Consider the following 23787-nt stretch of genomic DNA (forward strand, 5'->3'; position numbering starts at 1 on the left):
TAAAATTGCTTTCTGCCTTTTTGATCAGGGCAAAGAAAATCAACACTCACTCCCCAGTCTGCCTCCGGGGGAGTGGAATGTACATCCCAGCCGCCTTCTCCAGCTTTGCTGAATAATTATTAATATACACATAAGCACCAGAATTGTGCAGTTTACTGAAAAGGCCCTTTTAGGAGTTCAGCTCCATGAAGAATCATTTTACTCAGAGAGATTTATGTTAATTTCTTATTTGAGACAGTTCACAGAAACTGCTGCCCTTCAAAAATTAGTCTTCAGAGACTTCCCTGGTGGTTCAGTGACTGACTCCACACTTTCAGTGTAGGAGACCTAGTTTTGATCCCTGGTCAGGGAATTAGATCCCATATGCCACAACTGAGAGAGCAAGTGCTGTAACTAAAGATCCTGCATGCTGCAGCTAAGACCTAAAGCAGCCAAATAAATAAATATTTTTTTAATTAGTCTTCATTGTGAGAAATTGGTAAGAACTTGGGAGTTACCCTACTGAGCTGAGATGATTGCCACAAATGTTTGTCTGTTTAAGAGTTTGCTTATAGATATGGTCAAGTCTGTGAATTGTGTATATATGGTCTGAGGTGCTTTTCTTCTTTTACATCCAGAAAGAAGGATGTAGCTACCTTTGACCGCCTTTCTGCTACCTGGTACTGGCAGTGGTTTAGTCGCTAAGTCGTGTCCAACTCTTTGCAACCCCATGGACTGTAGCCTGCCAGAGCAGACTCCTCTGTCCATGGGATTTTCCAGGCAAGAACACTGAAGTGGGTTGCCATTTCCTCCTCCAGGGGACCTTTCCAACCCAGGGGTCGAATCTGGGTCTCCTGCATTGGCAGGAGGATTCTCTACTGCTGAGCCAACCTGGGAGGCCTATTCCAAAAATTCTTCTCAGATCCTATGAGTCAAATAGCTATCAAATTCCTCCAGGCCCACTCTCTCTCAATCCATTCTACTTTTTTCACACTCTGTGCTGTGAATGAAGGGGCCCAGGAATGAAAGGATGCTAGATCAAAACTAGTCTATTTCCTGATGGGCTAGTAAAGATAGAAAAACTTACTTCAGAGCCCCCAAAGTTTCACATACATAGATGACCTTTAGCCAGCTTTCTCAGTCAGGGCTGACTTCGGCTGGTGTAAGAGACTTCAACCAAGGCATCATGGAAAGAATTCATGGGAAAAAGGAACCTACATTGAGCAGGGCATGGAAGACAGGGTCTATTTTTCAAGTTCTGACTGAAATTGAGCATTTCCTTCATTCGGATGTTGGCAAACACTGCAGTGGAAAGCACAGCAGCTGTGACTTTGTCACCATAGAAATAACATTTTCATATCACGTTATATTAGTTGAAAATATTTTTGTACTAATCAGTACTTCAAAATTAGATTCTTTAGGGGGACCTCTGCAAGATCTCATATTGTTGAATGCATTAATAAAAAAGTGCTTGCCAGGGTCCAGCCCTAGTGGATCCAGGGAATTCGAAGCGGGGACGGCATTGGCGAGGAAAAAACTTATTTATTTATAAATATAAAATTAGATTAGGAAGAAATAGTGTAGTAGGAAAATTAAGTGGAGAAAAGAGGCTGAATAACTTGGTTTACGTGGAAAGCCAATAAAGTTCCAGACAAGGAGCTTGCACCATCTACGTTAGGCCACCGGCATCCTCTTGAATATTGGAGGGTGCCCCACCTTGGGCTCCCTCTCTTACGGATCTTAGAAGCCAGGGCAAGTAAGTAGACATGGCAAGCCTCCACGGCCCAGATGGGAATTCAGCCTGAAATTAGAGTAAAGAGGAGACACGGGGAAACCAGTCCTTCCAATGACTGGCCCGGCCTCTATTGTCTAGAAAGGCCTTTTATACCTTTTTGATTGTACATAGAGATCAGTGGGTGATACAAAATTATGCAGTGTTAGCAGCCCAGACTCTTATCAAAACCAGGCCTTTCTCTCTGCATACCTAGTTGTATACACAAGTCTTCGGTGATTTATATCATCTTCCGGCCAAAAGGGCCAATTAACATTTTACAGCCTTTTTTCTGATAAAGGTTTGTCAACCAGAAGACTTATTTGTGTTGTTCTTCTCAAAGTCTGGTGCCACTCTCAGAAAACACTAAATAAAGTTACATTCTTACATAGCAAAGATACAGCAACTTATAACAAGTAAAAGGAGTACATTGATTTATAACAAAAGAAAAGTAATTAACTCAAAAGTCTAGTGTTGCTAACATCAAAACTATTATATATCTTTTTCCATATCCCATTTACATTGATTAACATCCTCCCAGGTGCCTAAAAGATAAGGAATATTGGAGGCCTGGCAGCAATCATTGAGTCAACAGTGAAATCCATCACCAATATGATTTTTAGCTCTTTAGAAAAGGCTCTGTATCTTTAAGATGTTTTCAAGCTTTGTGCCTCTCATGGTTGGGGGTCTGCAAGCAATTCACAAGCTGTAAGAGGTCCGGGGGAACCTGTTAGCCAAGCTAGAGAGAGTTATCAGAGGGGGTTTTAAGCCGAGACATTCTTTTGCAGGAGACTGAAGCCCTAAATTAACTTTTTCCAGACAGTGTCAGAAAAGTAGAAAAACGCAATACAATAAGGCAGGCATATTCTTATTTTGGGGGGGGGGGGGTACATACTCAGGAAATACCAGGGGGAAAACCTGAGGCCTGATTCACCTTGCCCATCAGGCCTCTGCCGCATGACCATGTCATGGGTGGGATTCCTCACGCTGTCTCCCAGCAAGTGCATATATGATTGTGCCTGAGAACTTTTAATGAATTTGATCAGTGAATTTTAATAAAATGAGTTGCTTTCTTTTAAGAGGTTAAAAACATTATTCTGGAAAGGAGTCTGTAGGCTGGCTTGCCAAAGGATTCTGTGGCATGAGAGGTTAAGAAGCTCTGGTTTGGTGTCTCTGCAGCCACTCACCAGTCTCTGCCCCCAGGAGGCATAGGAAGGTGGGTGGCAGGCATTGTAGCTGAGAGGATCCATGTGTGGACTCTGGAATGAGACTGACTGGATTTGGATCCCGGCCCCTACAGTTATTGGCTCTGTGATTACTGTGGGTAAGTCACTTAACCCCAGTAAACCTCATTTTCTCAACTCCAGAATCTTAGTGATAAAAGTCCACACCTATAGAGTCACCAGTGCATGCATGCTTAGTCACTCAGTCGTGTCTGGCTGTTTTGCGACTCCATGGACTGCAGCCCGCTAGGCACCTCTGTCCATGGGATTCTCCAGGCAAGAATACTGGAGTGGGTAACCATTCCCTTCTCCAGGGGATTTTCCTGACTTGGAGATCAGACTCGCTTCTCTTGCATTGGCAGGCGGGTTCTTTTACCACTGAACCACCTGGAAAGCCTTTTGATCCAGGCATCTCTGCCTAAAATTCATTTTGGCCTACCTTTCCTTGACATAGAACTTGTCTTGGCAATGTGATCCAGAGTGTCATTTGGGAGATTTTGAATTGTTTCTGTAGATTTATTTAAGCATCTTTCTTCCCTAAAATAATTCCTTTATTGATTACAGTGATTGCATGCTACCTTTCTGGAGAGGGGTCGATTTTGTGCATCCATTCCATTGGTAATTCGGGGAATAGCAGCTAGATATTTGAAGACAAAAGAAGATCAAAATCACCTTCCATCTGGTTCATGTTCCAGCTGGACCAGGTGGGAGCAGGCTTCAGTTTGGCCCAGAGGAACTGCACAGCACACTTCTGCCAGAACCGGAATCAAGACCAAATAACGGAGAGGTGTGTTTCACAAGTCTAAGAGGAAACTTGTTGGTTGGTAACTCCTTCATCAGAATGTGTGAACTGATTAATCCCTAGCTCCTGGCACTTACAGATTTCACAACTGTAATTTTAGCCATCAAATCCAGCAGGAGTTCCTAAATACTTAAGGTGAATTCTCTAATATGATATATTTCCATTTTCATTGTAGTAAAATGCTCTCTTTGTACTTGGAAAGTGAAAGTTTAGTCGCTCAGTCGTGTCCGACTCTTTGCAATCCCATAGACTGTAGCCTACCAGGCTTCTCCACCCATGGCATTTTCCAAGCAAGAGTACTGGAGTGGGTCGCCATTTCCTTCTGCAGGGGATCTTCCCAACCCAGGGATCAAACCGAGGTCTCCCAGGTTGTAGGCAGACACTTTACCATCTGAGCCACCAGGGAAGTCCTAAATTCATGGACAGAAACAGGCTGTTATAAAGTCCTTGTTCTTCCTGAGGTTAGAAATCAAATATTCAAGCAGTAGAAAACCTTTTCCTTTCTTTTCCTCCCTCCCTTCCTTCCACTTCTCTTTAGATTGTGCATTATCTGTATTCTGAATTGGCAATAAAAGGATTAGCTCGCTAGAAGTTTGTTCGAATTTAGACAACTCTTCAGAAGTTCATTCTTTCTCTTTCAGTAACTCCTAGGAATATTAGGTTAATAAAAGAGTCTCAGTTCAGTTCAGGTCAGTCACTCAGTCATGTCTGACTCTTTGTGACCCCATGAACCGCAGCACGCCAAGCCTCCCTGTCCAACACCAACTCTTGGAGTTTACTCAAACTCATGTCCATTGAATCGGTGATGCCATCCAACCATCTCATCCTCTGTGGTCCCCTTCTCCTCTCACCTTCAATCTTTCCCAGCATCAGGGTCTTTTCAAATGAGTCAGCACTTCACATCAGGTGGCCAAAGTACTGGAGTTTCAGCGTCGACATCAGTCCTTCCAATGAATATTCAGGACTGATCTCCTTTAGGATGGACTGGTTGGATCTCCTTGTTGTCCAAGGGACTCTCAAGAGTTTTCTCCAACACCACAGTTCAAAAGTGTCAATTCTTTGGTGCCCAGCTGTCTTTATAGTCCAACTCTCACATCCATGCATGACTACTGGAAAAACCATAGCCTTGACTAGATGGACTTTTGTTGACAAAGTAATGTCTCTGCTTTTGAATATGCTGTCTAGGTTGGTCATAACTTTCCTTCCAAGGAGTAAGCGTCTTTTAATTTCATGGCTGCAGTCACCATCTGCAGTGATTTTGGAGCCCCCCAAAATAAAGTCTGACACTATTTCCACTGTTTTCCCATCTATTTCCCATGAAGTGATGGGACCGGATGCCATGATCTTAGTTTTCTGAATGTTGAGATTTAAGCCAACTTCTTCACTCTTCTCTTTCACTTTTATCAAGAGGCTCTTTAGTTCTTCTTCACTTTCTGCCATAAGGGTGATGTCATCTGCATATCTGAGGTTATTGATATTTCTCCTGGCAATCTTGATTCCAGCTTGTGCTTCTTCCAGCCCAGCGTTTCTCATGATGTACTCTGCATATAAGTTAAATAAGCAGGGTGACAGTATACAACCTTGACGTACTCCTTTTCCTATTTGGAACCAGTCTGTTGTTCCATGTCCAGTTCTAACTGTTGCTTCCTGACCTGCATACAGGTTTCTCAAGAGGCAGATCTGGTATTCATCAGACATCACTTAGGCTATTGTTCTTGGTTAGGTGTTTCCCATCTTAGGACCGCCTGTAATATACATTTTCACAAGCTTTTATCTCAAAAAAAGAAAAAAAAAGATGCTACTGGTGACATGTAGTGTGACTAGATTCAGATTTATGTAGAGAATGTTTTCTACTTAGCTTCTCTCCCATAAGGCAACTTCCCTCCTATAAGACCGTCCTTGGTGGATGCAAGCTTGATTCTTATTTATTTACTTAGCTGTGTCTGGTCTTAGCTGTGGCATGTGGGATCTTTTAGTTGCAGCTTCCAAACTCTTAGATGCTGTGTGTGGCAGCTAGTTCCCTCACCAGGGTTCAAACCTGGGTCCCCTGCATTTGGAGCAGAGTCTTAGCCATTGGAACCACCAGGGGAGGCCCAGGGTTGATCCTTTTGTTAAGCATGATTATTAGTTCCGAGCTCAGGCATTTCTGAGAAGTGCTTCTAAAGCTGCTGTTGTTGTTCACTATTCTCAAAAAGGCCCATGGAGAACATCAAAATATTTTGCACACGAGATAATTCAGTTATGTATTTATGAATGATCTGCCAGAAGAAGTATCTAGTGGTAGGCCTTTCCGAAGGAGATCAGCCCTGGGATTTCTTTGGAAGGAATGATGCTGAAGCTGAAGCTCCAGTACTTTGGCCACCTCATGCGAAGAGTTGACTCATTGGAAAAGACTTTGATGCTGGGAGGGATTGGGGGCGGGAGAAGAAGGGGACAACCGAGGATGAGATGGCTGGATGGCATCACTGACTCGATGGACATGAATCTGAGTGAACTCCGGGAGTTGGTGATGGACAGGGAGGCCTGGGGTGCTGCGATTCATGGGGTCGCAAAGAGTCGGACACGACTGAGCGACTGAACTGAACTGAACTGAGGCCTTTCTGAGTCTGGCTCTTTCTTAGGTGCTGAAAACACAATCCCCACCCAAAGGTAGCTCAGCTAGTGGAGGTGTCAAACAAGTAAACACCTTGATACATTACAGTACAAAAAAGGGGCTTGGGGGACAGCAGAGCAGGACTGAACACCCCACCCTGGAGGAAAGTCAGAGAAGTTTCCTCTGTTAAAGGAGTTGTCTGCATTGAGTCTTGAAGATAATGAGGAATTATTTTAGCAGGGAAGAGGGATGGAGAGGGGGAAAGGGAGTTCTAAAAGATGCAGCCAATGGGGAAATAGAGTTGGGACAGAAATATGCAGATAAGCCTGGAGTGTCTTCTTATGCTAAGGACAGGAGCTGAGGAGGTACTTAAAATACTGGAAGTTTCGCGCAGGGGCACTGCTCTAAGCAGAGCAGTGACATGATTGGTTTTGTGTTTCAGTGGATCTGGTAGTGATGTAGAGAATGGAATATGGAGTATTAGGTCAGCCATAGGTAGACCAGAAAGCTGTTTGCTCACCTAAGTAGAGAAAAGTGAGGCCTGAACTAATCTGGTCACAGATGATGGACAGAAAGGAACACAAGTGAGCGATATTAAAGAAATACACTTGGTAAAACTTGGTGACCAGTTTTTTGAATGAAGAGAAAAAAATTTAGTCTGTTCATTTCTTATTTCATTTAACAGAGATTTATTGGGAGCCCTTCAAGTTTTAGCAGTAAGCAGTAGGAAGGGCTTCCCAAGTGGCGCTAGTGGTAAAGAACCTGCCTGCTAATGCCTGAGACGCGGTTTGATCCCTAGGTCAGGAGGATGCCCTGGAGGGCATGGCAACTCACTCCAGAATTCTTTCCTGGAGAATCCCATGGACAGAGGAGCCTGGCGGGCTACGAACCTTAGGGTCAAAGAGTCAGACACAACTGAAGCGACTTAGCATGCATGTGCAAAGGAAAAAAGCTAATGTTCCTGCACTCAGAGACTGCATTCTAAGGGGGAGAGACAAATGATAAGAGAATAAGCTCATGCAAAAGCAAGATACTTTCAGGGTGAAAGCGAGCGGGTTGACCAGTAAGCAGCATCAGGTTGCAGGTGGGAAGGAGAGAATGCCTGCAGGCGCCCCGGGAAAGTGCTACAGCTACTGTGATGGTAGCCTCCAGTGCTTATGGCTTACTATACTAGACGTTGGCTTCTTACTCCCATCACTGTCTGACCTGAGTTCAGTGGGTCTACTTGGTCCTTCTGCTCCATGTTCCTTAGAGATCCATGTTTCTTCCGTCTTGAACCAAACACCTTTGGCATGTGATCTCCATGGAAGGGAAGGAGGAATATTTTTCCAAACCTGTAAATGACGCATGTCACTTTCACATAATTTCACTGGCCAAAATCCAGTACCGTGCTCCCAGCCTAACCGCAAAGGAGACTAACGTGTGCAGTGTAATCATGCTTGTCCAGAAAGAGAAAATGAGATTTGAGAGCAGATACTCAGCTATCCATCTAGGCTAGCTATCTGTCTGTCTTATCTGCCTGTCTGTCCATTCATCCATCCATCATCTGTCTACGCGGGCACACACAGCAGATTTAAATGACAAAAGCAAACTGTAGCATGTTTCAGAGTTGTTCCTCACAAATACTTTCCTAGTCTTGTGCCCGTCTTGTTGCAGAAGTTTTGTGTGCAAACCAAAGCAGCATTATGGCTTATTTGAAGATGAATGTGACTGTATTCTGTTACAACTAATGATTCTGCTGAAACCTGTTTCAGTATAAGTACATCATGCTCAGCACAGTGCAAAAACATATAGGTGTTCAATAACTGTATTGATGAGTAGATCCTTAGATGGGTGGATGATGAGTGGGCTGAACAAATCAAAAATCATTTTTGCTGTTTTGGAAGAGTTAATTTACTTCCTCTACCATGAGTGATGTTAATCTAGAGTTCTCTCAAATGGCTGCTTTTAATCAGTTTCCCGTCACTTGCAGCAAGAATTCAGTGGACATAGGCCTTTAACACTTTATTTTACTTGGCTCTTTAGAGTGGATTGAGTACTGTTCCCCTAAAATTCATGTCCACTTGGAACTACAGAGTGTGCTCTTATTTGGAAATAAGATCTCTGCAGTTATGGATAATTAAGGATCTTGAGATGAAATCATCCTGGATTTAGTGTAGACCCTATATTCAATGACTAGTGTCTTTATAGGAAGAGGACACAGAGAAGGTCAAGTGACAAAGGGGGCAGAGGTTGAAGTCTTGCAGCTACAACCCCAAGGGCTTCTGGGAACAGTAGAAGCCAGGAGGGGTGTAGACAGATCCCAGTGTTGCAGAAGCCAGTCCCTCAAGAGACCAAGCACCACATCCAGAGAGCCGGAGAACTCAGGTTTACTGCACTGGCAGGTCCAGAGGAGTTGACCCTTCCAGCTCTGAGCCCAGACAAAGAAGTTACAGAGTTCTTATAGACAGTGCATGGCTCAGACTTCAGTGGGCAGCGCTGACTGTTCATAGGCTATTCAAACTTGGGGTCTCCTGAACTTGGGAACAGCTGTTAGGACACAGCGGGGCAGATGCCTAACCTTTACACAGACAAACATGATTAAGCAGGATTGCAGGGTCTGGGTAATTGACAAGGGTGAGTGAGGTAAGTTTCAGCTCCTAGCATTGTAGCAAGTATCTGTCTTCCGGAAACTATGTAACTTACATGACTGCAAGGAGCTAGCTGAGTTGAAGAAGCAGAAGGAGCATGAGGTTGTTTCTGGCTGGGTGCAAGTTTTAAAATTTTCTTCTTCAATACCTGCTCCTGATGCCCCTTAAATCTTATACGGCATCAACCTTTTGATCTTCTTGGCTCAGGGGCCAATAACTTTTCAGGGCTAGGAGGTGTGTGATGACCCTCTTGTCCACAACAGCCTCAGATAGGCTGGAAATTGTCCTCATGAATAATGGCAAAAGGCAAGGTAAGAGGAGGCAGGTCCCAAGGAGGAGTAGGACTATTCCTACTAGAGCTTTGAATCTTTCTAGATAAGAAAACCATCCCCCAGATACCTCTCTGGGATTCCATCCCTTCCAAGTCTGGACTGGGACATGAGCTATGTTAGTTATCTTTCTGGTTATTTCTCCTAAAACCTTTCCCTTATCATCTATCTGTAGGCAACGGTTACTAAGATTGAACTTTCCACAGATGCACTTTTCTGCAGCCAGTAAAGTAATCTAGGGCTAGGTGATTTTGATAAATAACATTACACATCCTGGTTTGTTGTTTTGCCAATAAATCAAGAGCCTTGGCCGTTTCATTAGTAATAATTTCAGTCACCACCTGGAACCAGATAATTCTGTTAAGCATGTAAATTGGGGTTTGGTAGCCCCAGGACCCATCTTCTGCCCACGTGGCTGACATGTAATTATCGGATTATGCATTCAGGAGGCCATTTGTCATCTTTCCAGTCTCCAATCTGTAGAGATCTGTGCTTTTTGGTGGGGCCTCTGTCTTTATAAACTGGGATTCCCAATGATTCACCTTTGGCTAGGGGGAGTGGGAAAAAGGAGGGACAGATAGTCCCCAACACCCATGCCCCCGACCAGTTGGCTGGCAAAACTGAATTATGTGTTAGTCCCGCAAGTCCAATATAATCCTTCTGGATCTGACCAATGGCCTTCAGTGGACAAATCATCCCATTGGGTCTTTAAATCGGGGAAGCTTGTTAGAGAGTGAGGATTAGGTTCTGTATAGTTTGGGCTTCCCCACCAACCATAAGTATGAATAGTTGTATTATAATGCTTTTGGCCAAAACAAGTGAGGTTTCCTACTGGAGCACTGAATGATGGGCCCCACCTTGCCGGGCAGTTTTTGCTGATTATGGAAGTCTTTAAATGCCAAATTCTGACCCTGGTCTGCTTGAATTTTCCTGAGTTGTAAAAGGGTCTCTGGGGATCTAATTCTTTAGCTTCCCAGAGCTATTGGTCTCCCATATTAGTTCCCACACACACATAGCAAAAAATAACCATTAAAGTCTGGGCTATGGTCTTTGCTAGGGCTAGGAACAGATTTTTAATCTTGGCTGAAATTGGAGGGGGGCCCACTTTCCATCTCTTCATAAAAGGAATGGAAGAGCCTGTGCGTGGAAACCCGGAGTGGAACAGAAATGCGCTGGAATATCAATGCAGTTCCTGGGTCAATACCTCTCCCATTAATATAGATGCCGATTTGGTGACCCTTTCTCCATCTTGGGTCTCTGGGGTTGAAAACAGTGAAAGTGACTGGGCTCCATGTCTCTGACTAAATCTGGGACCAACAGTTCCCTTTTGGAGTACTGCTTTGTCCTTATTCTCCCAGGTCGCCTCTGTATTTTCCCAGGTTGCACATCTGATGCGGGCCGAGGTCCAGCAGCGATGCCAGTTGCCTTCATGACACCCAGTGTTATGAGATGCCGGGTTACACATATATTTGTCTTCAGATGAATGTTCTCATTCACTGTGATGAGCCCCTGCGATTTAGAAGGCTGGGGTTTTGTCGGCAGCAGCACACATGGCACAGTGCACCGACACCGGTGTTGCAAAGCCGTGATTTGCGTCCCGTTCATCAGGAGCCTTCCTTCGAGGTGGCAAACCGCTAACCAGTTTTCACTGGGGGTGGAACCGGGGGTCAAAACAAATATATTGGCCTTCTTGTTGACAATTAGAATAGGTTGTTCTATTATGTACACAAGTTACTTGACCTCTTCTTGGCAAGAGTAGTGAGTATGGTAAAGCAAGGTCTACGTGACCCCCTGACTTGATCTAGTCATGTGAATGCATGAAATACACGTGGGGTCTGTTTTACTTTCTAATACACTACAGCTTAGCTGGATATAAACCACTATTACACAAAACATTTGATTCCACTTAACAATCCCACTACCTTTAGGTAGATTGTAGTCAAGGTGACCTTTTGTATCTGACCCACAGAAAGCATCAAGGCCAGTGGAATAACCTGTCCCCATTTGGCAGGGTGTCATCGTAACCTTGACTCTCCAGTGTCCCTAGTTGAAAAAGGGAAGGTGGTGGGGGGCGGAGGGGTGGTGATGGTCTGATCCAGTAGTGATTACAAGAGGCACCTAATAAGGATGATACTCCCCACTACGATGAGACAGCAGACAGCTAATAGCAGCTTCTGACCCAAATTCCAGTCCTGGTGTGTGGCTGAAGCTAGTTCTATAGCAAAGAGCACGGCAGTAATGCCCATCAGGGAAGGGGCCAGGGGTGACCTTGGAAGCCCATTTACATCCAATAACCGGATTCTCAAGCTCCCACTGTGTGTTGACCAGCCAACTGCTGGGATGCGGCTGGAGCAGGGCTGTCAAATCCTCAAGCTCCGGCTGTGCCTTGACTAGCCAGCTCCTAGAGTGACTAGCTGTCGCTTTGGGACCCAGACTTGGAGTGGGTTCTCGGGGTCTTGAACTGCTTTCCAGATGGTCTTGTCACGAGGAGCTGCTGCTGTCTTGCCTCTGGTGAGGTGGATCCAGGGGGTGACACCTGTAACTTCAACAGCAGTAGAGGTTGCCAGGACGACCGTATGGGGGCCTGTCCAGACTGGCTGAAGTGGTTCCTTTTTCCAGTCTTTACCCTGTACCTTGTCTCCTGGCTGATAGGGATGAACTCAGTTCCCAAAGGAATGGGAGTCCTTCCTAAGGTTTCTCAGGTGACATGGCGGAAGACTTCTCCCAGGGCCTGAAGGCATCAGGACATCTCCAGGTCAGCTAGTTGTCGGGGTTCTCCCTTGAACTTTCCTATCACTGGGGGTGGTCTCCCGTATAAGATCTCAAAGGGAGAATAGCCTGAGGACTTCGGGTGCATCGAGTAAGGCTAGGGGTAGCATGTAACTGGGCCTACTGACTGTAGCAGTAACTGGGCCTACTGACAAAGCTTAGCTAACGTAGTCTTGTGGGTCCAATTCATGCACTCAGCTTTCCCAGAGTTTTGTGGCCTATAAGTGGTATGGAGCTTCCATTTGACTCCTAGTGTCTTGGACAAAGTCTGGATTATCTCAGACACAAAGGCTGGCCTGTTGTCGGACCCTATGGAGAGAGGTAGCCCATATCTCAGGATTATGTCTCTTAGTAGGACTTTGGCCACCTCTCATGCCCGTTCAGTGCACGTGGGGTAGGCCTCAGCCAGCCCATCCTGAGTAGGTGCAGACTACCACAAGTAAATTCTTACAGCCCCTGTAGGTCTTGACTTCAGTAAAGTCCACTTCTAGATCTTCAAAGGGCAGTGTCCCAGCTGTCTGCAACCCTGGGCTGGGTCTTGGTCCTTGGCTGGCATTGTTTTGCGCACAAGTCACTCATCTAGCATTGATCTCAGCACACAGGGTTGGGAGCTTAGGAATGAAATAGTAACAGCTCAGTAAACTTTCCAGCTTAGTTTTCCCTAAGTGAGTTGTCTCACGGTGCTGTTTCACCAGCCGGATTGCTATATTGCTGGGGACAAAGAGTCTTTGGTCTAGAAGCTTCCACCAGCCCTCTTTTCCTTTTGTTCCTCCCTCATCCAAAGCCCACTGATCTTCTTCCTTGGTATATCTCAGGGATGGAGACAGTTCTGGTGCCAAGAGGACCTTAGAGATTGGCTCAGGGCCCACTGTGGGACTCGGTTGGGTTGGTTGGGCTGCCAGCTCCTTGGCTGCCTAGTGGGCCAACCAGTTCCCTTTGTTGACTGGATCAGTTCCTCTTTGATGGCCTTTGCGCTTGATGACTGCCACTTGGGAAGGCTTCCATACTGCCTCTAACAGTTGAAGGATTTCTTTGTTTTTGATATCCTCTCCCTCTGCGGTCAGTAGCCCCTTTCCTTATTAATAGCTCCATGAACATGTAAAGTAGCAAAGGCACACCTTGAGTCAGTTGTAGATGTTAACTCTCTTTCCTTCGGCGTGCCTTCGCACCTGGATGAGTGCCCACAGCTCACCCCGTTGTGCTGACCACCCTTGTGGCAAGGCCTCAGCCGTTACTATCTCATCCATTGTCGTTATCGCATAGCCTGCTTTGCGTTGTCCATCCTGGATGAAACTGCTTCCGTCAGTAAATAGTTCCAGTTCCAGGTTCTGGAAGGGAGTGTCCATCAGGTCCGACCTGCTCAAATAAATTTCATCTATGACCTCCTTGCAGTTATGATTGGGGGTTCCCATCTCTGTAGGTAAGTAGGTGCTGGGATTCAGCATCCACACAGTCTCTAGGCAGACCCGTGGGTTTTCGCAAAGCAGTCCCTGATAGTGAGTCCTGGTATTGGTCAGCCACTTGTGCCCCTGGCTGTTCATCAGCACAGGAACAGCAGGGGAACTTTTACATATATATTTTGTCCCAGCGTAAGTTTACCTGCTTCTCTGACCAGGACCACAGTGGCAGCCAATGCCCAGAGACATGGCAGCCATCCTGCAGCCACAGGATCCAGTTTGGATAGGTATGTGACCAGGCACTGCCATGGCCCAACTGTTTGTCTGAGGACCCCAGTGCAGTGTGATTTTTCTCATGCACGAAGAGGTTAAAGTCCCGTGTCACATCTGGCAGCCCTAATGCTGGAGCGCTGGTCAAGAGTCTCTTTATCTCCTTGAAGACCCCCATTCTAGGGGGTCCTTGCCAGACCCTACTGTGGTGTTGAACAATGGTTTGGCAATTTCAGAAAAGCCCAGTGTCCAGATCTGGCAGACTCCAGCATCTCTGAGGAACTCACAGACTTCTTTCTTGGTGCTTGGCTGAAGTATTGAACAGATGGTTCGCCTCCTCTCATGTCCGAACCCCTGAGGCCCTTTTGAAATGAGAAACCCAAGGTACTTGACCTCCTGTCTGCAGATCTGAGGCGTTTTCCATGACACCTTGCACCCCGTGGAGGAGAGTAGAGCCAATAAGGCTTTAGTATCTTTCCAGCAGTCCCCTTGGGTGGGACTGGCTAGCATCAGTTCATCTGCATCCTGGAATAAGGTGCAGTTCAAGGTTTCTCTTGGGAAGGCAGCAAGATCCGCAGCCAGGGCTTAACCAAACAGGGTAGGTGAGTTCTTGAAGCTTTGCGGCTGTCCGGTCCAAATCAGCTGTGTCCTTCTCCCAGTGTGTGGGTCTTCCCACTCAAAGACAAACAAGGGCTGGCTGGCCGGTAGAAGGAGACAGAAGAAGGCGTCCTTGAGATCAAGGCAGGTGAGCCAGCTTGCTTGGCCAGGTAAGAGGCTCAGGACGGTGTAAGAGTTTGGGACCACTGGATGAAATACTGATCACTACATTGTTGACAGTGTGGAAGTCCTGGATGGGGCGATCATTGTTCCCTCCTGGCTTCTTAACCAATAACAGCAGAGTGTTCCAGGGAGACTGACAATCAGAATTTCAGCATCGCGTCAGTGTTGGATGTGGTCCCGAATTCCCAGGTGCGCTTCCCATGGTACTGGGTTAGGGTTAGGGTTAGGGTTAGGGTTAGGAACATGGCCTCTGTCTGACAGGAGTGGCCCCTGGCCTCAGATTGACCACCATGGGCTCATGGGTTTTGGCCAAACCTGGGGACCCCTTCTCTGCCAGGACAGCAGAAAACTGTTTAAGCAGGCTGGTTGAATTTGTGTGTTGTCTCTTGGAAGAATAGAGGTGCCATTCATCTTCTCTGGGCACGGTCACAGCCATCATCAGAGCCCATTGACTCCCCAGGGTGAGGCTCGTGGGCTCCCTGGGGGCAAAGGTGATCTGCACCCCAAGCTTTGTCAGCAAGTCTCTTCTCAGCAAGGGAATGGGGCACTCCGGTAAGTACAGGAATTCATGAGTCACTAGATGGCCCCCTGGCTGGCATGAGCGGGCCTTGCAAAATGAGCAAGCAGTCCTGTCCCCAGTGGCCCGGACAGTAGTTGCTGTTCGACCTGTGAGGGGAGCCACAGGTCTGGTCACCACAGAGTGGTCAGCCCTGGTGTCCACCATAAAAGTTATTGATTGGCCCCCTACTTTCATTGCAACTGTAGGCTCCCTGGGGGTCCAGAATCAAGGACCCTGGTCCTCCTTAGTCTGAGTCTGCTCTGGCCAGGCCAGTAAGATCTTGGATGACTGGCCCAGGCTGGTACCTTTCTCTGCTGGGTTGATCAAACTTCTCTGACCCTTCAGACCCTCTGCGATGGGGGCCTTCATCCTTCCCGCGTCTGGCCCCTTTGCAGTAGGCGCACTGGTCGTGATGTAATGTGGGTCTCTTGATGTCCCCTTTTCACAGGGGAGCAGTCTTGTTTCACAGGACTTGGGTTCCTCAGCACGGCAGCCAGCAGGGATACTTGCTTCATTCGCTTGTCACCCATCTTTGGGGCTTCTCGGTCGGGGTTTACAAACACCTTGTTTGCAACCTCCAGCAGCTGAGTGGTGTTCATTCCTGTGAAGCCCTCAAGCTTCTGGACCTTACGGCGGATGTCAGCGTAAGACTGAGCTGTGGGCGCTGTGTTGACCATGCGTTGGTTCTCTCGTGCTTCAGTGTTGAAAGGGGTGTACACCCAGGACACCTGACACAGTCTCTCATAGAACTCCATGGGCGATTCACCTGGCTTCTGGTGCGCCTCTGTTGTCTTGGACATATTGGTTGGTTTTCTGGCTCCTTCTCTCAGTCAGTCCCTGCAACAGGGCTTGCCAGTACTTGTTGAGGGAGTGCTTCCCATCCAGGGCATTGAAGTCCCAGTTGGGCCAAACGTCCAGTGCAACCCGCAGGGCGTTGGCTGCAGGGTCTACTGTAGCAGCTGGTGCAGGCCCTTGGAGCCATCGCTGAGCCTCTGACAGGCTCCAGCAGCATTCCTCAGTGTTGAAGAGAGCCAGGAGGAGGTGGCGACAGTCATCCCAGGTAGCGAGGAAGAGACTCAATAGGTCAATCACTGCCTGCGGTTTTTCCGAGCAGGATGGAGTGTGGTGCTTCCAGTTCAGGAGATTAGTAAAAGGGTTGGTAATAAAAGACCAGGTGTCCTGGCTGGACAGAGCCACCCTCATTAATCTGGGGAGGGCCTCGGGTCTCTCGTAAGGGTATCTGCAGGGCTGCAGGCTGTTGGGCTGGTTGGTTGGCCGAGCAAAGTTGCAGAGGGCTCAGAGGGCACTCTGGACTTGGAGGCGGTGGAGACACAGATGGTAGGGGGCTGTCCGGTCAAGGGTGAAGAGGCTGAACAGGAACCAGCAGAGCAGTTGGAATGTAGGGCAGAGGCACGGTGGGGGATTGGGGGGGCTCTTCTTTGGGGTCCCCTTGGTGGATAACCTTTGTTGGCTTTTCTTTGCCTTTTCCCAGAACTGGTAGGGGCACAAAGATCCTACACTTTCCCTGCCTATTTCGCAGAACCAAACCCAAAGGGGTAGCTGATCAGCGATTTGTAACCAGGAGTCTATGTATGGAAGCTGGTCTGGGTGCCTGGGGGTCCCTGTCACCACTCGGTATACAGCTCTGACCACAAGAAGGTCTTTGGCAGGCCATCCCACCCCGAAGGTGGGCCATTCACACAGGATACAGATCTTTCCCAAGGTCATCTTAACCCCAGTCTCCAGAAACCTTTCTTAAAGTTTTTTCAGCATACAATCTAAAACCATTGGCTTAGAAGAACTCCTCCTCCGCCCATGTTGACAAATAAAATCTACCACTCTGACCAGGAATGAGAGGGTTGCGCACGGGAAGGGCCTTGTCTAGGGCCTTATATTCTAGGTAGCACTGACGTCACCACTCCTGGAAGGCCCAGGATTCCCAGACAGCAGAATTACATGTCTCAGGGAGACAGGACTGAAAGGAGGACATCCCTTGTAATGGGATTCTCAGAGGAATAACTTCAGGTGGGGCTCCGGAGGGGGTGTGGGGTGACTGACCCTCTCAAGGGCACTGAGCAGGCGGGGAGAGCAGTATACATGCTCCTCACCTAGGTGAAGGGCCTGAAATGCTTGGGGAATCAGGGGATTACGCAGGAATGCTGACGAAGGTAGCCTGATAATGAGGATCCACAAGTGTGCAGGAGCACGTCCGAGTGTATTCCTCCACATGCGCTGGTTCAGGGGACCAAGAGAGAGGGAGGTGCAGATCAGTTTGGCAGAAGGGGCACGTTTTTCAAGGGAGATCTAATTTCTCAATAAGTCAGCTCAAAGAGTCAGCTGATGGGAGGGGAGAGTGAGCCTTAAAAATTTTAAGAAAATAATTTTGGTCCTAGGAATAAGGGCTGTTTGAACATACACAATTTTAAATCAAATTGGTGACCAATTGTCCCCCTCCCCGGTGGAGCAAAGACAAATAAGGGTGGGTGCTCCCTTATTTGAGGAGACAATTCAGGTGCCCGCCTGGCCATGTCCCTGTGGGGAACTTAAGCACCTCTTAGCTTTGGTGGGTGAGTATAAACCCCTGACCCGAATCTGACTCGCAAGGAGGGACTGAGTCCCCCAGAGACAGACACCGCCTTGAGCCATAAGAGGTCGTCATGTCCTCAGACTCTGTAGCCACGAAGGCTGCCAAGCCCCACAATCGCCCTGGATCGAGGACGAACCATTCAGACCAGAATGGACCAGAGTTTATCACAGAGCCTCACTCTCTGGGAATGTTCCTAACTGGTGGTCTTCTTACTGAAGACCTTAGGAGACCAGACGTGACTGGGTTCTGTGCCCCAGGGCCTTACCTTATCCTGTGACCATTCCTGGTGACTTGGTTCGTCCCTCCAATGAGTCAGTCAGGGCTTGGCCGTCCGGAGAGTCGGAACAACAGTCCAAGAGACAACCCGGGAAGCCATCAGGGTGCGCGCCTCCTTGTTCAATCAGAGTTCCTCTGCTCCGGCCTGGCCAAGCCACCAGTCAGGCAGCTCAAGGGGCCAGCATGGTTGGCATCTTGCTGGGGCCTCCAGAAATGTTGCAGAAGTCGGTCTGTGGAGAAACCAAGCACCACACTTGAGTTGGAGAACTCAGGTTTATGACCCTGGCTGGCCTAGAGGAGTTAACACTTCCCCCTCTGAGCCCCGAACAAAGGAGTTACAGAGTTTTTATAGATAGTGCATGACACCAGGCTTTAGTGGCAGTGCTGACTGTGAATAGGCTGGTTCAAACTAGGGTCTTGCATGCGCGGACACAGCAGGGGGGATGTTTGACCTCTACACAAACAAACATGGTTAAGCAGGATTACAGGGTCTGGGTGATTGACAAGGGTGAGTGAGGTAAGTTTCAAGGCCTAGCACTGTTGTAAGTTTCTGTTTTCCTGAAACTATGTAACTTAAAACTATGTAACTTACATGATTTTCAAGGAGCACCCCACTTCAGTACTCTTGCCTGGAAAATCCCATGGACGGAGGAGCCTGGTAGGCTGCAGTCCATGGTGTTGCTAAGAGTCAGACGCGACTGAGCAACTTCACTTTCACTTTTCACTTTCACGCATTGGAGAAGGAAATGGCAACCCGCTCCAGTGTTCTTGCCTGGAGAATCCCAGGGATGGGGGAGCCTGGTAGGCTACCATCCATGGGGTCGCACAGAGTTGGACACGACTGAAACAGCTTAGCAGCAGCAGCAGCAGCAGCAGCTGCTGAGTTGCATAAGCAGAAGAAACATGAGGTTCTTTCTAGCTGGGTACAAGTTTTTAAATTTTCCCCTTCACCAGAAGGAACCAGCCTTGCTACCTCCCGATTTTGGACTTTTCACCTCTTTCACAGAATAAATACAGGATACACTACTGTTGTTTTGAGCTCTCTCACTTGTGACAAATTGCTGTGACAGTCCTAGAAAACTGATACACTCCTTGATCACCCACTGGAATATTTCTTTTTTCTCAAAAAGTATTTACTTATGATTTCATGTGCAGAAATTCTTTTATTTTTGAGAAGGGGACTACAGAGGATGAGATGGCTGGATGGCATCACCGACTTGATGGACGTGAGTTTGAGTGAACTCCGGGAGTTGGCGATGGACAGAGAGGCCTGGCGTGCTGCGATTCATGGGGTCGCAAAGAGTCGGACATGACTGAGTGACTGAACTGAACTGAACTGAACCTGGCCACAGCATAAGCATGATTCTTTCAGTTTTGGCCAAATAAGGCTTTGCACCCATCTACTTAGGGGAACTTTGTGAAACTGTCTTCCCTTAGGTTACATTAACATCATACCCTGGAAGTCATTCTTTAGAGGCTCCATATTAAGGAGAAAGAGAAACTTCCTAGACCCTTGATCACTGCTTCTCATGATTCAGGGGAAAGTGTCCTGGTCAGTGCCCTCTGAGCTCAAGCCATCATCTTTCTGGATATGTGTGTCCACCTTGACGTTTTGATCCAGTCCAAGAATATAGAGCCAGGCCAGCTGCCTGGTATGTCCCCTGTCTTATCCCTGGAGTTTAGAGACTCTGCTTTTATCCAGCAAACATCTGTCCCCAACAGTCCGAAGAAATGGTGTGTGGTAAAAGGCACAGTGAATAGTTCATTTGGACCTCCAGTGTGGATCATCAAGTCATTTATATCAAAATTAACGTGTGATTTACCATGATTGTAAGAAAACACTGAGAGATGGTGTCATAGTTATTAACACACCTTGATGACATGGTATATATTTTGTACTATTCCACGATTTTATTGCATCTCTAAAGAGAGGCTCATGTAGTTACAAGATAAAAAAGGAATCTGTGATCATTGTCTTTAAAGTGTAAAAGATTGGTAGTTGGCTTAAAGCTCAACATTCAGAAAACTAAGATCATGAAATCCGGTCCCATCACTTCATGGTAAATAGATGGGGCAACAGTGGAAACAGTGGCTGACTTTATTTTTCTGGGCTCCAAAAGCACTATAGATGGTGACTGCAGCCATGAAATTAAAAGATGCTTACTCCTTGGAAGGAAAGTTATGACCAACCTAGACAGCATATTCAAAAGCAGAGACATTACTTTGTCAACAAAAGTCCATCTAGTCAAGGCTATGGTTTTTCCAGTAGTCATGTATGGATGTGAGATTTGGACTATAAAGAAAGCTGAGCACCAAAGAACTGATGCATTTGAACTGTGGTGTTGGAGAAGACTCTTGAGAGTCCCTTGGACCACAAGGAGATCCAACCAGTCCATCCTAAAGGAGATCAGCCCTGGGTGTTCATTGGAAGGACTGATGTTGAAGCTGAAACTCCAATACTTTGGCCACCTGATGCAAAGAGTTGACTCATTGGAAAAGACCCTGATGCTGGGAGGGATTAGGGGCCCGAGGAGAAGGGGGCGACAGAGGATGAGATGGTTGGATGGCATCACTGACTCGATGCACACGAGTTTGGGTGAATTCCAGGAGTTAGTGATGGACAGGGAGGCCTGGCGTGCCGTAGTTCATGGGATTGCAAAGAGTTGGACACGACTAAGTGACTGAACTGAATTGAACTACTGATGTAAAAAGAATCAAAGGAATAAAAAGACACTGTGTGACAGCCATAATCAGTTTCTTCTACTGGAGAAAAAAATAATTGTGTGTCTTTTTTAATACAGTGCTAATTTTAAAATAACCCTATATTGTATGAGCAACATAACCACATTACAGAATATGGAAATGAAAGAAAACGTATCCATAATCCCAGTATTCTAATACAGTGGTTTTAACTTGCCTGTACTTCCTTCCAGGTTTTATTCTCTATATGTTTTGCATAGTTAATGTAATTTTTTTCCTTCTTTTTTATTTACTTTTTGGAGTCTATTCTATTTTTATGAAAGTGCAGTGGGTGTACATAGTAACTAACAGATGAAATCTTACAAAAGAGTGCTATGAAAGAGCAATCATTTTCCACCTTCCTTCCCCCACCTCTAGTCTCAAGCCCAACTGGAAACTTCTTAACTATTTTGGTTATTACTATATCTAGTAATTATTTCCATCAGTTCAAATAATATGCATACAACTGTATTTATTTTTATTCTGAAGTATTTTAAATACATCAAAAGGTATAATACAAAAGACAGCATAACTACCACCCAGCTCTATTGAATACTGTCTTACTGTACCTTACTTCAGTTTTTTAAGAAAAAAATTGTTGCAAACTTATACCCCCACAATCCCCACCCCCAGATCCCATCACTTTGTCTCTTCTCTCCAGGGAGTAACTTGGACCTTGCACTTAATATTCATCTTTCCCGTGTGTGCTTTTCACATCAGCAATTCTCACACATGTTGATCTCATAATTCCTTTGCATTCTTAAAATTTATTGAGGGCCCCCAAATATTTTATGTGGAACGTTGCTATGCAGGTTTATAGTGTTTGAAACAAAGACTGAGAAATTTTATAAACATTTATTAATTTATTTAAGACAGTAATAAACTCATTACCCATGAGCATAAATAACACTTCTATGAAAAATAACTACTTTTCCAAAGCAAAAGAAGAGTGAAGTGTTTTACATTTTGCAAGTTTATTTATGTCTGGCTTAATAAAAGGCAACTGGATCTCATATTTGCTTCTACATTCAGTTACTGGCACATTCACGTGCTTTGTGTCCTGTACCTACCTGACGGAATAAGAGTGAAAAGGTGTTAGTATGATATGAAAATAGTTTTGACATCACAGAACTCCTTTCTAAGGTTTCAGAGGCCCTTTGAGAACCACTGATTTGTGTCATCAGATAAATATAGCCACCAACTATATAAAATTATCCTGTTGATTTTCAGACTTTGTGTATTTTGTGCTGTGCTGTACGTATTATTGTGAAATTTGCTCTATTATTCTTTCCATGTGGTGTTTTAATATTGATGAACTTGCAACACAAGCTTAAATGAGTTTAACCGTTTTATCATACATATATAAATCTATGAATACTAGGTACTTTTCCTAGTGTCCAGGAGTCTCTGGCAGAGGTGTAGGTCGGCAGTGGCCTGCTGCAGGGTTGAGGGCATTGAGTGCAGGAGTGCATGGGACCTTTTGGGAGGGAACACAGCCCCGCCCATCAACAGAAAATTGGATTAGAGATTTACTGAGCATGGCCCTACCCGTGAGAGCAAGACCCAGTTTCCTCCTCAGTTCTTGCCTATCAGGAAGCTTCCATAAGCCTCTTCTTATCCCTCAGAGGGCAGACAGAATGAAAACCACAATCACAGAAAACTAGTCAAACTGATCACATGGACCACAGCCTTGTCTAACTCAGTGAAACTATGAGCCCTGCCATGTAGGGCCAGCCACCCAAGACGGGTGGGTCATGGTGGAGAGTTCTGATAAAACGTGGTCCACTGGAGAAGGGAATGGCAAACCACTTCAGTGTTCTTGCCTTGAGAACCCCATGACCAGTATGAAAAGGCAAAAAGATAGGACACTGAAAGATAAACTCCCCAGGTTGGTAGGTGTCCAATATGCTACTAGAGATCAGTGGAGAAATAACTCCAGAAAGAATGAAGGGATGGAGCCAAAGCAAAAACAACACCCAGTTGTGGATGTGATGGTGATGGAAGTAAAGTCCGATGCTATAAAGAGGAATATTGCATAGGAACCTGGAATGTTAGGTCCGTGGATCAAGGTAAAGTGGAAGTGATCAAACAGGAGATGGCAAGAGTGAACATTGACATTTTAGGAATCGGTGAATTAAAATGGACTGGAATGGGTGAATTTAATTCAGATGACCATTGTGTCTACTACTGTGGGCAAGAATCCCTTACAAGAAATGGAGTAGCCCTAAATGGGCTTGGGTGCAATCTCAAAAATGACAGAATGATCTCTGTTCATTTCAAAGGCAAACCACTCAGTATCACAGTAGTGCAAGTATATGCCCTGACAAGTAATGTTGAAGAAGCTGAAGTTAAACGGTCCTGTGAGGACCTACAAGACCTTCTAGAACTAACACCCAAAAAGGATGTCCTTTTTGTTACTGGGGACTAGAATGCAAAAGTAGGAAGTCAAGAGATACCTGGAGTAACAGGCAAATTTGGCCTTAGAGTACAAAACAAAGCAGGGCGAAGGCTAACAGAGTTTTGCCAAGAGAATGCACTGGTCATAGAAAACACCCTCTTCCAACAACACAAGAAAAGACTCTCTGCATGGACATCACCAGATGGTCAATACCTAAATCAGATTGATTATATTCTTTGCAGCCAAAGATGGAGAAGCTCTATATAGTCAGCAAAAACAAGACCAGGAGCTGACTCTGGCGCAGATCATGAACTCCTTATTGCAAAATTCAGACTTAAAATGAAGAAAGTAGGGAAAACCACTAGACCATTCAGGCATGATCTAAATCAAACCCTTTGCTATTATACAGTGGAAGTGACAAACAGATTCAAGGGATTAGATCTGATAGACAGTGCCTGAAGAACTATGGATGAAGGTTTGTGACATTTTACAGGAGGCAGTGATCAAGACCGTCCCCAAGAAAAAGAAATGCAAAAAGGCAAAATGGTTGTCTGAGGAGGCATTACAAATAGCTGAGAAGAGAAGTTAAAGGCAAAGGAGAAAGGAAAGATATACCCATCTAAATGCGGAGTTCCAAAGAATAGCAAGGAGAGATAAGAAAGCCTTCCTCAGTGATCAGTGCAAA

This window comes from Ovis aries, chromosome 25 (genome assembly GCF_016772045.2).
Source record: "Ovis aries strain OAR_USU_Benz2616 breed Rambouillet chromosome 25, ARS-UI_Ramb_v3.0, whole genome shotgun sequence".
Taxonomy (NCBI): Eukaryota; Metazoa; Chordata; class Mammalia; order Artiodactyla; family Bovidae; genus Ovis; species Ovis aries.